Below are 18,881 nucleotides of genomic sequence, written 5' to 3' on the forward strand. Positions count from 1 at the left end.
CTGAAACAATGGGTTGAAGGTTCAATGGAGCAAGTTGTCGTTGACTTGCACGAACATGATGTAGAGACACAAATACTGAGTCCTTGCAAGTCAATACTTTCTAGGAAGGCATGAAAATGCATGTTATCTTATTGTTCTTAGCTCTCGGAGATACCACAAGAAAGGGAATCATAGATACGTGGGGACAAGAGTTAGCATGCTTAGCCACACAGTACTCTAGCGGGCTTGGGTTAACCCGCCTGTTGAGAATGCTAGGTTTAATGTCATGCTAGCTAACATAATGAAGGTAAGGCCATTCGGAGTGCTAAAAAACTGACACTTGAAGATCGTAAGAGTCCAATTCTCTGTTGACTTTATAGTCATGAAGGGGGTGGACTATGATATCCTACTAGGCTGGCCCTGGATGCGCAACACACAGGTCATAGAGGATTGTGGTAATGGTCTAATCTTCTTAGTCAATAGAATAGAAGCAGTGAGGGTAGAGGTGGATACTTGGAAGACAACACCAATCAATGTATGTGCCATCTCAGCCATGCTCAAGGGTGAAGCCCAGATTAGAAAATCTTACAAGCCGTTGACTAGGTATATCCCTTGTCTGGAAGATGAGTGAGATTGGATGCAAGTGCTAGCCACTATCAATCTGCTATTCTCAGATGGTGAGGAGTATGAGCAGGTTGCTAAGGCAATCGATAAGCCTAGAGATGAACCTTCAGTGCTAGTCTAGATGATGGCTAAAAGCTCAAACGAACGACCAAACCGTGTCAAATTCCATATCCCTAGCAGCAAGTGAGAACTCCTTGAGATCCTAGAGCATGTGACAAACAAGCTAGTACACAACCCAACCCCTAACCTCAAGCCTCTCCAAGATCTCTTGGACAACAAACCTAAATGGCGATGGACCAAAGTGCACAACTTAAACTTGATGTACAATTGGGCCTTAGTCACACCAACGAAAAGGAGAAGCCGTATCAAGACTTAGGAGATGACAAGCATTCGGATGAAGATAGCTCTAACAATGAATATGAGGACTGTTATTCCTTTAGTGACCAAAGCCAAGAAGAGATGGATACCATAGAATACAATATTGAGGGATGAGTGATAGAACAAATACGAGCAGATTCCAAACCAAGTAAGAAGAATTTTTTAAGGATCCAGAAAGAAGTCATGCACATAGATTGCGGAGCACATAGGAGCGATAGATTACAAGCAAGCATGCCTAGCCTAACCAAGTGCCACATCATTATTCAAGACAGATTCACTCTATAAGCTACGACCTCCAGGAGAGATTCCCTCTTCTAGCGAAGGATGGAGACTTTGATTTTGAGTCAGAAGTAAGCTCAGATAGTGATCCCAAAATACCTCAACCTCCTAAGACTAGATGCACCAAAAGGGACCTACCCGCTCACCTGAGGAGCTGAAGGCTAAAGGAGGAAGCAGCCCAAGGAACCACATGATGATGAGCAAATAAAGCCACAAGACCTACCAAAGCGATACAAAAAGTTCAAAAAAGGAAATAGGGTGGTGATCTTCTTGGGAGCCAAATGCCAGGGGCAAGCCAGCGAACCAATAGAAGGATCGGCCAAGGTCAAGGAGGTCAATTTAGCCAATGAAGGGGAGATACCCTGAACTATCTTTATAGTCAATGACTTGGTTGAAGAAGAGGAAGAAAGCCTCATTTCTTTCTTGCAAGAGTTTATAAACATGTATGCTTGGTCCCTCACTGATGAGCTAAAAGGGGTAGCTTCAAGTGTAGTGACTCACAATATACCCATGACACCCAATGCAACACCACCGATCAAGCAGCAATTGTATCCAATGAATCCCAAGCACTCTCACGTTGTGAAAGATGAAATACTGCAGTGAGGGCCAATGGACCAAGGTCCTGATTCGCAAGGATCAAATGGATCTAACCCCTATCATTGCAAGTCAGTCTTTTGAGAAGTGGAAAATGACTTCATTGGGCTAATTAGTCCTACATCACAATATTCACAAGCCAAATACATCATCGTTGCCATGAATTATCTCATGAAGTGGGTTGAAGCACGAGCAACTTGGAAGAATGATGCGAGGACCACTACCAACTTCTTATGGAAGCAGGTGATCTCACAATTCAGCTACCCCATCAAACTAGTTAATGACCAAGGCAGCACACACTTCATTAATGAAGTGAACGTTCACCTCTTGTCTACCTTTCTAATCATCCATCAAAAGTCTTTGCCTTACTATCCTCTAGAAAATGGCTACGTTGAGTCTACTAATAAAATCTTAGTGAATGTCTTGAGTAGTCTCCACTTTGCATAGTGAATGTCTTGGATCACTCTTTAAGAGAATTGGGATAGAAAAGAAGCATGGACAGAGTGCCTAATTGAGCTAGAATGCCTATCGAAAACTCGACCTCTAAACACCCACATACTGATATGTGAGAAGGCAAGATGCAAAAGCTAGTTTGACAAGCATGTCAAGTAGCAAGATTTCGAATAGGAAGACTTAGTACTCTTGTACACAATCAAGGGTCATAAACAAAAGATGAAGTTTAGAGGGCTAGGGCCTTTCAGAGTTTGCACCATCAACGAAACCAGTAATGTGGAACTCGAAACCCTAGAGGGAGAGGGCATAGGCTTTATTAACGGTAGTTGTATCAAGAAGTACTGCCCTCCCACGCACCTAGTACATGAGCCTCAAATGCTAGATTCCCCTGTCAACGTACGAGTGGCCACAATTATGGAGATTGAAGATGACGATGAGGAAGCAGTAGAACCACCTTACCTAAAAGCATAACGGTCACTGCCAAGCACACGTCCACCCTCAATGCACTCATCAATAAAGGAGTTGACTTTAATGTCCTAACTCACAATCATTGGACCCAAATTGGCAAACCACAGTTACAGCCCACTAACGCCAAAATTAGCCCATTTGGGGGGGCCGATCATATGCATTTTTTGGAAAGTGCAAAGTAGCAATCTCTATCGAGTCAGATAGCATACTAATGATCTCCTATGTGCTGCCAAATACTAAAGATGCATGTACAAAATTGCTATTAGGATGCACATTTAAAAAGAAAGCTCATTGTAATGTTGACTATGAGGCCCAATGTATTCATCTTGTCATAGGCAACGTACGTATAGTCACTGCTTTCAGCAAGGGCTGTGCGACTCCTTCAAAGTCCGAAAAGCCATGGGTAGAGAAACCCACCATAAAGTCTAAGGGGGAGTTCTGACACATCACAACTTGCCAAACCTCAAGACATGCAAATCATTGAAGCCAAAGTTGAGGCCTATGAACTAAAGCTTCACTGGATACCTAAACATCAAGACCCGCCACCTAGGATCAGAATCCCATGACCCCACAAGGCTAAGAACCTGCACTCAAAACCTAGAAGATCGAGACGAAACTACCAACATCGACGAATGGTCAAGCCACGATGGGTCTCCAAGACCTTATTGCAAGCTCAAGGCTATTACAAGGTAATACATGGATATGGATACCTAAAGCCAAGATGGCAAAGGGCACTACTCAAACATCACCCTCAAGCTTGACTACCCAAAGCATCAAGACAAATCAAGCACACATGCCACAAGAGACTCAGGTTGTGAAACCCATAGAACCTCAAAATCCTAGGCCAGTACGGCCTAAACCAAGCTAACGACAAAAGCTTCATCCCACTACTCACAAGCTACCTCAACCTAATCTTGCTTGTGCCCTTAAGGCCTCAGAAGCATCTAGTAGCGCAACACCCCTCGCAGCTCCAATGAAGCCCGTTGAACAAGATTCCAAGCCACAACCTTAGGAGCAACCCAAGTTGCAACAATCACCTATTGAACCATCTAGTTCGGTCAAACCCCAACCCCTGATCGGCCTTAGACGCTCTTATGAGTGGATATCAATTCTAATCTTAGCCGCAAACTTAACGGAGAATACGGGGGATGATATGTTTTCTTGCCTTAGATGCTTGGATGCTACCTTTATGACACTTGCTAAAAGCTATGATAGACTGGATTTAGGTCTTTTAGATGAGCCTATACCAACGGAAGTGTGCCCACTCCCTTATTCTTGGGAAGAATCAAAATTTTTATTTGTTATGAAAAGAGCATTGTCCTTGCCACAAACCAAGAAATCGAGGAGTTAAAACAGCTCGTTGACATCGACTCCTCTTTCTTGAGGAAATGGTATGCTCTCCAACCTCAATGGGAGCTAGAGGGCTACCAAATCATGACTAACGTTGAGAATGATGTGCCATCCAAACCTCAGAGTATGACCCCACTTATATAGCTCCAACCTCCTATAAGGTGTTGACCACCGTTCGTAACCGACCCCTAGAAGAGCACCTCCTGGCCCACCACCCGTATTTAGATCAAATTCAGTGAGGCTGAGGAGGAGTTACACATTGCCAGTCGAGTAGATCCTGATGACTTCCTCATGGATGTTCTTACCTACATCACTCAAGTAGGCATCCATCCTTTCGACATGGACCACTATGCTAATCTAGAATACAATCCAAATTTCTATGCTTGGATCATGTGTAAAGCACCAAGAACACACACTGAATGCCCTTGACCTCTCAACCTCTAATCCTAGGAAAGGCTTCTCATTCCCAAGGAGGGAGGGGGTAAGGTAAAGTAAGGTGAAATCAAACATGTAAGGGGAATGAAACACGCAAGGAAAATTTAAAGCATCAATGAACGTGCAAAATAGATGAAAATTAACTTGTGATTGAGGAAAAGTGTCATAAAATTTTAAAAATGAATAGAACTACTCGAAGGAAAATTCTATTTTTGTGTTTAATCATGTTTTTCTTTCCATAAAAGCATGATCAACTCCTACTTATCTTCTAGCAAGAAAGTATCTTAAGAACGCTAATGGTGAACCATGGTTTCATGATAGGAGCTGAAGATGGTAGCACAACAGGATCATGTCCACCGTCTTCCGTTCATGGACGAGGAAAGAGTAAAGTATGGCCTTTCCCTAAAGAATTGTGCCTATAACGAGCTCAGGTTCCAAAAGTATCCACAATATTGAAGAGGTGGTGGCTAAGGAGGAGGCTGCCAAAAGGGTTGTGGAGCAATGCAACCTAGCCAAGTACCTGGAGAAATTTGGACAGAAGCCTGACCACACCAAATGTGTGGAACTCTTGAGGACCTACAACCTTGACAAAGAATGTGGGACAGTGACTATGGGGAGAGAAGGAGCTAAGCAAGTGCAGATTCATCTGAGTGAGGCCGTGGTGGAGAAGGTGCTAGGTCTAGAATCCAAGGTGGGAAGGAGATAGAGTTGGGATGCTTATACCATGCTAAACATGAAGAAGGTGCAATTCTTGAAAAATGATGGCATAAGCATTCAAGACATCCCGACCTAGAAATTAGAATGAAGGAAAAAGTCATCTATTTCCTCTTCTCCAGCCAAAGATACAACTCCCTCATGCACAAAATCAGTGTGCCCATGCTTGAGAGCTTGACAGCTCACTCTTTGGATGAAATAGATTGGAATGGCTATGTGCAAAAAACCATCAATCAATCCGCTAAGACACTAGCACTAGGAAGCAAGATGACTGGTGGAGAATCCCGGCATCAAAGGGAGCTAAGAGAAAGAAACCATCGTCCAAAGCCTCATTCATTGAGTATGGGGGAATCTGACTGTTCTCATCCAGGAAGTAGTAAAGGAGGTGTAGGATGGAGAGGAAGGAGTTGATGAAACACCTAGAAGGTCAACTCCCCATCATGAACGAGAGTAGTCAAGCGAGAGAACAATTAGAGGGGAGGAGAGAGAACTAGAAGCCCAATCCAGCAAAAGAAAACAAAAAAATCCCAAGAAAAAGATGACACAGGAGAAGAAGGAAGAAGAAAGGAAGAAAAAGGAGAAGGAAGACTTGCAAAAAGCTAAGAAAGAGTCGAAGAAAGAGGTGGAGGAAAGAAAGAAGAAAGAGAAAGAAGAGTCTGAGAGATTGGAAGAAGAATAAAAAAGAACTAAAGAGGAGAGAAAAAGAAAGGCTATTGAAAAGGAGAAGGAATTGAAGAGAAAGGAAGAGGACAACGTCGCGCTAGCTACACATTTGTCCATCGAACAACAAGGCAAGCAAGATGAGCTGGGTGCCTTGAGCCCGCAAAGAGATGAAGGCCCGAGCTGGGGTGCACATGTACCAGAAATCACACCGCCTGCAGTGAGTGAGGGCAAGGGCAAGGGCAAGGGCAAGGCCCCTATCGAACCCATCCCACCCTTCTTAATACCCACCACCACAACAGCAGCGCCTACTCAAGGCACCTTGGCCACTGTAGATGCCAACAATCTCATGGCATGGGTGCAATACTGTGTCAATAAGGACCTAACACAAGGGAAGAGTGTGGAAACCACAACTGTTGGGTGAAAGAGACTGGCAGTAGGAACAGATGCCAAGTCAAGACAGGATCTAAAATGATAGAAGGTGGAAACCTCCACGACTCCCATCCCTACAACAATTATGCCAACGGCTGACTACGATGAGTATGTCAAAGAGCTGCTCTCGTAGTTAGAGAAAGCTAAGGAGGAGAAGAAAATAGTAGTGGCTCTGAGTTGGAAGCTGAGAAGGAGTCAATGGCTGTTGAGATATCGAGCTCCACTCATGATATGCCAGGGTGACCGTTGTGCATTTATGTCACCGACTTGTTAGCTGCAGATGCGGTTGGTACACCACCCATGAATAATAGCTAGATGACAGCTATCCTTATCTACTCTAGTTTGTGGCTCAGTTAGTATGCCACCTTAGTTAGTTGAGTTTGGTTTGAGACCCATATATAGGGTTCTTCTATTTCTATGTACTTGAGTTCTTTTTGTCTTACACAACTAAGAAGAGGAAAACTGTGTTCAGCCTCCACCTTTGTGTGTATTCCCCCATTGTGCAAGCAAGAAAGCTACAAGTGAGACTCCTTCCTTCTCTCCCACAATCTTGACAATGGATGTCTTCCAATTGGAGAAGACTAGACAAGTGGCCATGTGCCAAAAGGAAATATACGAGCTGAGAGAAGATCTCAGAGCAAAGGAAGGAGAAGACAAACAGTGGGAGGCAAGGTTGGTCAAAGAAAAATAGAGCTTCATGAGGATATAGCAAAAAGTTGCAGATCTAAGAGAGTTATATAAAGAACTACAGGTAGAAATGGAAAATCTCAGGGATGCCATAGCAACACTAGAAACATATAAACAAGAGCAAACCCTCAGATTACACACAGAAATAGAAAACCTGAAATAGGAAGCAACCTTGGAGCAGGAGGAGCAATAGAGATTGAAAAGAGAGATTGAAGATCAAGAGCAGAGGCTAATGCTACTGGCTCGGAGGAAAGGGGAAATTCTTGAGGAAATGAAGAAGAGAGCTGAAGGCTGGGCAAACCACAACGAGAGAAGAGTCAAAACCTTGGTGCGCTATCTAGCTCAAGTAGAAAGAGATAAAGTGCTAGAGTTGAGAGCTGAGCAGAGGCCACCCAAGTGGGCTTGGAAACCCATCAACGCACCTTCCTCAATACCTTGCTAGATGTCACTCAGATAGAGAAAGGTGAGGTCATTGATGCCATAAAGAAAAAGCTAGGGATTGCACACAAGGCCCTGCAAGCAGGCCTACTGATGCCACCACAATGCATGGGAGTCAGCTTAATACTTGAAGAGCAATGAAGATACCTATTGCAATAAGGATTTACACCATAGAAAATAGATGCACCAGGGTTCACAAAGGGAGCAACACAAGGAGACCAGCAAGGAGAAGACGCTTTGAGTTGGGACCTCAAGAAGACGAACTAGTCCCACAGTGTCTATCCCCACCACAGCACAAGAAGACAAGCAATAAGCAGACACCTCTGCATAAACAAAGGTTGCACTTAGAGAAAAGAGGAAGCTGATGGTGGAGGAAGCATGGAGGAGACTGAGTGCTAAACCCACTGTAGGGCCAGTCTGCACCTATCCCACCAAACCAGGATGATGACTTTTGAGCAAGCTTCCGCACTGACCTGCTAGTCTGGGAACAACAAGAAACTGCTAGAAATCCCTTCGATCTTAGTTTCCAATTCCTTGGCAACTTGCGCAGGGTTTTGCAAATCAAGGTGGTGGAAGAAGTGATTAATATCGAAAGCAGGCTTGGGGATAAATGGTTGGCTGAAAGAGAGCAAAATCCCACCCTATGGGGCATAAAAGATGCCAAGTTTTGGTATAATAAAGTTTTTGAAGTGCCTAGATCTGTGCTTGGCTATGAGTGCCAACCCACATGGAGAAGGCACATCTATGATGTGAATATGGATACTTGGATGGATTTTTGTAACATCTTTCCCTCAAGTGGAACAACCCAACGTTCATGTTGTACCCTTGAAGAGTAGGAGTGGATTTTGACCCCAATGTCCACGGCCAATACGGCTTCCCTATACTCTACAATGAGAATTATACTAAACATGAAGAGGCCCTTGTCTTCAAATCTGAAGATTTGTATGACTTTATAAGATGAATTCTCCTCTTGCCCCGACCCTGATTTTACCACTATATGTAATTACCTTAGACTACTTAGAATACTACTTAGGCAAGATCCCACTCCACAAGAACTCAACCTTCCAACCCTCTATTTTGATCCCAATGCCATAGACAGCTGTGCCATGACTCAATTGATGATGTGAGCTTCTCTTCTCCCTTAATTTTGTTTTTTCCTCCTTGAAGATATGAATGAAAGCAACTTTACACGTTGCAATCATCCATTTCTTTCTACTACCACTCTGCAAGTCTGCATGAACCTCAAAGGGTACTTGCGGAATTGGCAATTCTTGAATAAATCTCTTAGTCCCCCATCTCCACCCCACTTAGATGACAAAGACCAGCTCTTGTCATGACTATGTAATTCAAAAAAAAAAAACAAACAAGAAAGAAAAGCACCTCGTGAGCAAAGCTGTTAGACCACCTCACTTCACATAGGCCACAAGCACTGCATCTAGGGGTTCTCAAGTTAGGTGCGTCCGATAGCTTTAGTTGGCTCGGCTCCGTCCCTAACCCCTTAGCCCTTTTGATTACCCACTACATAGGCTTAGTGCACATCAAGGGTAGGACATACCTAGGGAGGTCATGGACCTATCTCCCTAAGCCACACCCACCGCACCTCCCTTATGCATGAACTGGGTCCCCAAGTGTGAGACACCACCTAGGCTTGCCTGCAATAAGGCCCAGCTCCCAATTCCACTCACACGAGCACAATGTACCACACGGTAAGGTAGACACACCCCCTAGGTAGCACACTTCTTCTCTTTTAGGTAATGGCGGATGCTGCAAACCACCAACATCAGAGGCCCCACCATCCATGCAACACCATCCATGCAACATATCCTTGTCCTCCAACAACACTCATTTGCCAAGCTTCTCACCTAGTAACTACCCACACAAGGCCCATCATCACCTCGGAAACCACCCTTACAAGCACAAAGCCCTCGTCAACAAAGCCCCGCAAGTGCCATGGGACTGACACTCATCTAGGAGGGAGGTAATGTTAACCCCAGTTCGAGATGGAAGAAAAAGAAGTCAAGAATGTGGATGCAATAGAAGAAGCAGGATGGGGAATAGCTAAAAGCGTAAGGATGGCCTCAAAAATCAAGTCAAAGAGTGCCCCTAAAACTTTTTTGTAAAAGACGCCCTAAAATTTTTTGTAAAAGAGCACCATACTCCCTCCTATGCAAATTGTAAAGGTAGATGGGTGGTAGAACGAAAGCTAGGAAGATATGAAGGGATTTAGGGTTTTGTATTTAAAGTTGAAAAGTGAATGAGGAGCTCATTCTTTGGTGTGTGGAAAAAGTGGACTCATCTTCTTCTCTTCCTCTCTTCTCTTTGCTTGCTTGTGTGTGCTTGAGAGAGGGAGTGTGAGGGAGTGAGGAAGTGAGTGCATGAGGGTGAGGGATCTTGGAGTTGAAGCTCTCCATCTTCTCCTCTCTTCTTATTCTCTTCTCTTGTATCGCACACGGCTATGGAGGATGGAGCTTGGAGGTGGAGGCTTGAGGGTGCTTGAGCTTGCATCATGAATCGTGGAGCTACCGATGTGCTTGAGGGTGGAGGTAACTCATTCGGGCTTTGAGGTAAGCTCACTAGAGACCTTGGTAGGATCGAAGGTGTGTCGGCTAGGTGAGAGATAGCCATAGGTTCTCGCTTGAAATGCTTGAAGGGATAAGCGGTCCATGGATCTTGGTGGTTGAGCGGTGAGCTCCCTCTACAGACTTCATTGGGTAGTGTATGGTCTCAAACAATCTTCACGAGCTCAGTATCGAAAGATTGATCTTTTCCTTACAAAACAAGGTTTTATCTATTGTTCTTCAGATCCTAACTTATATGCCAAAGTGTTGCAATGATAGTTTTGTTATTCTTGCTCTATATGTGTATAATACCATACTTGTTTCTAACAATCTCAACTTCCTTCAACAAGTAAAGAAGGTTTTATCTTATGCATTTGACATGGTCGATCTTGGAGACATACACTCATGTCTTGGTATTCAGATTCAATGCTATCAAGAAAATGATGTTTTATTACTGTGTCAATCAAAGTTCATTGAAGATATTATTTAGAAGTTTGGTTTGGGTTCCACAAAGTTTAGTTTGGGTTCTACACATCCTACTAGTACTCCTTGTCTTGTGAACTATGATACCATGTTGAAATATAGAGGGAGAAGATATGTAGAGATGTGATAGAGAGAAAAGAGACACACCATATACACTCCCAAAGACTATATCATATTGATCACAATCTACATATATATAGGCGAGATCTAGTCTAGATAGGGTGAGCTATATATAGCTCCAATAGAAACAAGGTTCAATCTACTAGAATCCAAGATAACAACCCAGGATATCAGCCCAAAGCTCAAAGATTTTGGTCCTAATTTTAGTTGAAGGATATTCTCTGCCCAAAGTTATAGGGAAAGATAGTTTGGTGGTGGATAGAGATCGGAAATGAATGCCACAGATATGGAGAGAAGGGTCACATCTCCCCAAATTGCCCAAACCCTAAAAGTTCCATGGATTAAAAGCCCCTCTATAACCAATGCAAAGGAGAAGGCTACACTGCTAAAGGCTATCCCAATCCCCAATCCTTGTCAAGGCTAATATCATAGATAACCAACAACAGAATCATGAGCCTACTTTCAATCTAGTAGAATTGGAGGTAGCCGTAGTTATGTGTGCCAAGAATAGAGAGCCAATAGTTCCAAAAGAGAATGTTTCACGTACAAAAGTTGTCAAGTTCAAGCTCTCAATAGAGCCACATAGAAATACAATATAGGTTAGTACAATATAAGACAGTCTAGTGCCATAGAAGGTTACAAAGACATTCAAAGTCATAGAACTAAAGGTCCAAGAGATTGAAGAGATGGATGTATCTCCAGTAAATAGATGAAGTGGTGATAAAGCCATTTCTTGAATAAAGAGAAAAAATGAAAGTGGGTGTCACCCCATTTCCTAGTTAGTTAGAGAAAACCTTAGATCCCATAAAAGAGTATGAGTTGGTGAGGGACTTGGATATCTTCCACCCTAATTTGATATTTCAACAACTGTTAATGTTATCTCCCAATTTTAGAGAGAGATTCAAAATCATTCTCACATAAAGAAAAGGCTTGACGTTTATTGATCTTGCATCTACATCAAAAATTAGTAAGGCCTCAAAGCTTATGAAAGAAGTAGATGTGGCCAATGCCTTCTTAGATCTTGATACTCCAGAGACTAGTATCCGGATAGAAGTCTGCTTCATTGGCGAGTGTATTGATAGTTGGAGGCTCCTTAGTAAACATAATGACTAACTCAAGGGTCCACTACATGTATATCCTCTACATCATATACTTTCAAGGCCTATTTATAAATTATATCCTTATTTCTTAAATTTTTTAAAATAAAACATAACCCTTTTCTATTCAATTTGTAAATAATCCCTTAATATTACATCCTTATACATGTAAAAAATGTATGAAAATGATATTTTATAAATATTTTACTTTGAATTCACATGATACACACATATAATCATGAGTGACTGATGGACCTAAAAACGGGCCGGCACTCGCTCATGCACTAGCTGGGCCTCGTCACTATGCACAAGACAACCCCTCGGCCTCGCGGCCAGAAGCGTCTATCAAAATCTCTGCCTTCCTAAACATTGCGTTTGTAATACGTCGTTTGTAGTTCACTCTTCTCTCACCCACTACTTCTCAGAGGGAGTCCCTTACACATTGCCTAATGGCACGAAGCACAGACATAGGGGGTCCTCCAACGGCTGAATGCCGCCACCCCTCTGCGACTCTCCTACACCTTGGGGATTGGCCCCTCAGTGCGTCGCTTAACATATAAACATGTCGCACAAAATCCACTCAAGGTACCATTTAATCGTATACAGGAATGTACCATTGCCCTTACTTCTCTTTTCCCTAGACCCCACGACTAGCCTATGGCTTAGGGTGCCCTGTCTCTCACTCAACGTGGGTCAAGGTCCTAATGAAAACAATTGCAATGCATGTCCAGGAGCTGGTCCTTGATATCTTTAAATTCTTTTCATGCTCTATGCATTTGATGGATGCCTAATGCTCAAACATTTAGCAAAACAGTATCGTGCGCAAGTGCAAAAACATTCTTTTAATGGTTTCTTTTCTCTAGTGTTCGTGCTTCGTTGCATGGACCTAGCACCGAGGTGATCCTCGTGCTACTAGGCTCTTATTTTATAATTATTTTCCATCCTAAATGCTATGCATAGCAATCAGTAACTTTTCCATCATCTCACACGGCACTTAGACATATTTCAACTTCCCTACCCTTCCCTGTTTAAATATTGCATCGTTGCATAGATTTATGAGGCATTTTGCTATCATTTTATGTGTAAAAAAATGGAAAAAACACACTAGAACAAGAAGGTGGGGTTGAACTGAGGCAAATCCTCATGCTTCAGTCTCCACAACCATTCACAAACATTGTTCTCAATTTTCATTAATTTTCCGCACCCAAAATGCATTTTTCCCCTATTTTTAGTGTTTTCTCTCTATTTTCCTTGTATTTTCCCTTATGTTTTGGATTATTTAATTATTGAAAATTCAAAATAGGTTATGGGCTGTGGCCCTTAGTTCCTTCTTGCAGCAAAATTGAAAATTTAGTTGGTGTTCCTATTCATTTTTCCATTTTTATGCCCAAAAACACCATTTTTCCTTGATTTTCCATATTTTACGTATTTTAGTGTATTATTTTGGACCACAAGATACATATTTTTCTGATTTTCTCATTATGATCAACAAGTACTCATGGAAAGAAGCAACATAAACAATTTTTAGCCCACATGAACAACATTTTATCAACCAAAAGCCATAAAATCTCAAATTCCCTTTGAAAAAATTGAATTACTACTTATTTGCATGTTTCGGGTTTCATGTCCATGGCTGCAAATCTGAAAATCAGTAGCACTTCATGCTCATGACGATCACAAGTCACCATTTCCAGCCCGTGGAGCAATCCGATCCATGCCGGACAAGCCTCCATCACTCTTTCTTCTTCATTCTTCTTCCCACATGAATTCCCTCTTAGAGGAGAGAGAGGGAGGAGAGAGAAAGACTGATTTTCTCTCTCCCTCTACAGGCTGCGATTCCTCGCGTGAATTGGAGCGATGCGGAGCGAAGATTGAATCTTGTTGCCTGCTATGATTGAATCCATGGCTTATTTGATAGACTGCATCTCGATTTGAGGGGGGGGCGCCATTTTTTTCGCGCGGGTCTGTTCACGGCACTTCCTTGGGCACGATGAAAAAATTAGGGGGGTGGGGAGCCAAAGGGCACCCCCCCACTAATCATGCCTCTTCACTTCTCCAATTTGGCCACTCTCTTGGGCGTCCCGGCCGGTTTTTGGCTATCTTCCTTGTTCAGGCTCCGATTGTCGTGCTGTAAAATTCTGGGCGTCCGTCTCGGCATCCCAAACAGGCCTGCAGCTCCCGTATCCCATCCCAACTGACAGAAAAATTACTAAAAATCCAGACGTGTCACTTGGGCGCCCGTCGAATGCTTGACGCTTAAAATCGTCCTAGATCGAGCCGGCCGCCTTTGACGGTGAATATTTTTCCCTTGATATTCATAATTTTTAGCTATTTTTAAGCAATTCTCGGCACCAAAATTCCGCTCTCATTGGCGACCACGGGATAGGGCGACTCAGCCCGTCGAATCCACGAACATAGCTGCACATAAACAACCAAAGAAGCATCAAATTGATACAAAACAAATATATAATAAAACTTAGCAGAATGCTTCCCCTACCCCTGGACAGAACCAAGGCATGACATCCACAAGGAGTAGGCCTAGCATCATCTAATAGAAGATCCAAAGCGAGTCACTAACCAGCTGCTCCAACACAGCCAAACTAAAAAACCTATCAAAGAGGTTGCCCTAAGTGGTAGTCTGAACTACTTACCAACTAAAGACAACACAACTAGGAGCTCCTACAAGGCGAGGACTCCTATAGCCTGATCAAGGAGTATTTCCTTTCAGTCCCATTCTACTTTTAGGGTTTTTATTTTATTGACATACTTGGGCATGTAAAAAGGAGGGAGCTGAGCGTAGTGACCCAAGGAGAACAGGGCATCGGTCTCAGGACCTGGCTCGGCACCCAAGAACCTACCAAGCCCTCGCAAGGCGACACTTAATCCTTTTCTAACGTTCACTTTTATTTTCGCTCCAACCTTCCTTGTTTTGTCATTTTTTCCACAAGAAGCCACCCCGAGGAAGGCAAGGTATCGGCCCTGGGTCTGATTTGTCCCTAGGAACCTACCAGGCCTTCGCAAGGCAATGATCAACTGCGTAGACATTTTCATTTCATTTCTTTTCTTTGATAGGGGTTAGAACCCCTTTTTACACACCTTCGTATGGATATTCATCTTTTGGGATGTTCAGGGTTCCTTAGCATCATCATTATTATCTTCTGGCAGGCTTCTCTAACTGCCTCACTACTAACAAGAACTCCTAGAACGGCTACCTAGCAGGCTAGCAGAACAGGGCCACTAAGACTTTCTTCGAAAACAGGGCTTTCGATGCCTGACAATGTCTTTACAGGAGGCAATGACTACTCCGACCTCCCTCAAACATACTTAGCCTAATCCTGGGACTTCATGCCTTGGTTGCCGGTCCCCAACAAAAATATACCCCCTCGACAAGCACAAATACACATATAATAGGAAAGAAAGGTACTCGTAAAGGAGAGGTATCACCTGGATTGGCCACAAGAAGCTTTCATCGCAGCAAAGGCTCCTCCAGGCTCCACCAAAGTCCACTAACCACGAAATCTATCCAGCACAACACTTAAAACAAAAACCCGATTAAACGAACCCGCACTAGACAGGGAAAGGGCCCTCTTGGCCTAATGAAATCAGACATGTCTTTGCTACAAAACTGAATCGGCCCTCTTGGCCTAATGAAACAAAACATGACTATGCATAACATCCTCCTGGAAACAACTATGATAGACATCAAAACATACTATTCCCAGGGGAACAGAGGCTTGTAGCCCTAAACTAGATGCATTAAATTATGACCCATCCCTCCTGCGTATATCGCAAGAGGTGTTTGCATCACATGTCGTCTAATCAGTCTATGGGTCCAAGATAATAAAGGTAGATGAGTCTCGCTTACCCTCTGCATCACCCAGATCAACCATCATCTGCCAAAGAGGGCATGTTCAGAAAGCATACCCCACAAACGACCAGGTCCTGTCTCACCATCAATAGATATATCGGGACAAGGGCCACAATTAAAGAAGAGGTCTTCTTCATACGCAAAATTAGCCAATGAATCGGCAAACTGATTCCAATTCCATGGAATCAGCTGAAAAGACACTCTATCAAATTCGTCTAGCAGGGCTATGGCAGTATGATGGTACATGCAAAGGATGGGGTTTCGTACCATGTATGTCCCATTGAGTTGATTTAAAACCAACTGAGAGTCCCCTTTCACCAACAACTGGCGGATACCACCCTTCTTTGCAATGTTCAAACCCATAATCAGGGCTTTGTATTCTGCCATATTATTGGTGAAATTCACCCCGAGATAAGCGGCTAACTTCATGACAATGCGTCGTCGGGGGTCTCGGATGACAACTCCTACACTTCCTTTTTTGCATGAACCCCTGGATGCCCCATCAAAGTACAAGGTGCACCTCCATAAAGGGTTTACATATCCCGCCATCCGGAACTCTACTCGTAATTATGGTAATCGAAATTCAGCATATTCAACGGGTGGACTGTAGGCTCCATCCCTCCATCATCATTGAATTCAATAGGGATGCTCGTCAAAATTTGTAGGCAGTGATGGCAGAAGACCTTGATCTCCCAAATAAATGTCCCGCCTTCTTGCTCAATCACCTTGTATTCTTTGCTCCACCAAATGAGCTTTCCCTGATGATACCTCTGTTCTAAATATGGGTGTTCTAAATAAGGGATCAAACGACCCATCAACCTCTATCACAATTTCCTTGCAGATATTTGATCAATCGCGCCTAGATCTGCAAGGTAGTCATAGCATTAGTGCAATAAAAAATAATAAGGTTTAATCTTATTAAGATTAACCTTATTTTTAAATTCTATCCCCTCAAGGTCAGCTAACAAAACTGTGGATTTATTCTTTCCTATTCTAATGATCCTATAGGGCCCATCCCATTTGGGCTCTAGCTTGCCTGGAAATAATTCACGTCATGCGTCGTAATACAAAACAAGCTGCCCTTTCTTGAAGGTGTATTTCTTGGCTTTAAGGTCGTGTAGCTGCTTCATTCGACGCTTCGCCACTTCTTGGTGCAATAAGCTCTGTAGTTTAAGCTCATCTAAATGTGCCAGTGTCGTCAAGCGCTCAAAAAGTGCATCTTCATCGCTCAAAGAATGATTGATGGCAAACCGAATAGTCGGCAGCTCAATCTCTAAAGGCAAGACACACTCCTCCCCATATACTAACTTGAACGGGGTATGGCCAGTGGCTCGTTTGAAAGTCGTATTGTAGGCCCACACTGCCACGTATAACTTTTTATCCCAATCCCGTTTCTTTTCCGATACAATTTTGGATAGGATGCCCACAAGCTGCTTGTTGGTGCTTTCAACTAGCCTTTTGTGCTGTAAGCCGTCCAGCAAAATGGCTACCGCAAGCAGAATCATGGCACTCTTCCAAAATGAATGGCACCTCGTCAGGCATCACACATCGGTGATAGATGTCATCAACCCCTTGCCGATATAATGTACCTGCGATCAAAGCAAACTTTAACGCTTGCTGCTTAATTTTCCTTCTCTCAGCTTTAGATAATTCGGATCCCGCCTCTCCCGTTGATAAATAATGCGTTATTGCAGCGTACCAGGAGGGAATAGATGCCGTATCTATTTTAAATAACAACTCCATGTCACTACCTTCAGCCACAGATTCTTTCGGCTCCCCAAAGTCCACTAGACATTCCACGATGCCTTGCAACCTTGGTGGCTTACTCCTGATTTCATAATCAAATTCCTGCAAAGTGATTAACCACTTCGCTAGACAATCAGGCGGCTGTAGCTTATTCATTAATAATCGAAGCCCCTCCGCCTTCGTATAAAGCACGGCTTTCTCATAGAGAATATAATGCGTGAATTTCTTGGTCCCAAAGACCATCGCTAGACACAACTTCTCCATGTAGGTATAATTGATTTCAGATACCCCCAGCTTCCGGCTAGCAAAAGCAATCGGGTGGTACCACTTCTTTTCCCAAATTTGGGCTAAACAACAGCTGATACTATACATGGTGGCTGCTGAAAATATATAGAACACCTCACCTCTTTTAGGTGCTTTTAAAACAGGCGCTCTTGCTAGCTCCTGTTTCACATCCTCGAATGCTACCTTACAAGGGTCACCCCATACAAACGAATAGCTAAAGGACAATAAATTCGTAAGCGGCAACGTTCTTTCTGCCAATGCATTTATGAATCTACGGTAATAACCAACCGAAGACAGAAAGCTATGAACTTCCTTCGGAGTGCGTGGTGGACCCATGGCAACTATAACTTTGACCTTCTCGAGGTCTGTCGCAATTCCTACCGAACTGACCACATGACCCAACAATAGTCCATAAGGTACTCCAAAAACACACTTTCGTGGGTTTAAGGCGATGCAGAATTGTCTACAGTGCTCAAAGCATTTTCTTAAAATGATCAACTGCCTTTCTCTCACGGTGGCAGCCCCTAAGTCATCAATAAACACCTTCAACTCTTCAGGGGATATATCACCGAATGTCTTATCTGCTATTCGTTGCCACGAACCAGGCGCATTGCATAAACCAAAGGCCATCACATGGTATGCAAAAGTACCAAATACAGTGATAAAAGTTGTTTTCAACTTGTCCTCTTTTGCAATTGCCATCTGGTTATATCCTGCAAAACAATCCATAAACGAATATATTTCCCTACCTGCTAATTGATCCAAAATCTGGTCAATAAATGGCAACGAGTAGTAGTCCTTAACTGTCTGCTTATTCAGCTCCCTAAAGTCTACACATAATCGGATTTGATTATTATTCTTCTTCCTAATCACAACTGGCGAACACCATTCCGTGTGTTGCACAGGAAAAATCAAACCTGCTTTTCGAAGCTTCTGTAACTCTTCAAACAACCCGTCCCTCAGTTCGAAAGGCATACGCCTTACTTTCTGCCGTACAGGACGACTGCCCTCTTTCAATGGAATTGTATGAACAGCAAGACTAGGAGGAATGCCCCTCAACTCATCATAACTCCAGGCAAAGATATCACGGAATTCTTGGATCAAGGCCATATAGTCCTCCCTTTCTGTTGTGCTGAGCATAGAACCCAATTTGATTGGCCGCGACTCATCAAGCGTACCAAGGTCTAGCTTGATAACATCTGCATTTCTTATACGATCTTGGCCCTCTATCGG

The sequence above is a fragment of the Lygodium microphyllum genome, chromosome 27, assembly GCF_053477565.2.
Source record: "Lygodium microphyllum isolate KBCC chromosome 27, Lygodium_microphyllum_v1.1.10, whole genome shotgun sequence".
Lineage (NCBI taxonomy): Eukaryota > Viridiplantae > Streptophyta > Polypodiopsida > Schizaeales > Lygodiaceae > Lygodium > Lygodium microphyllum.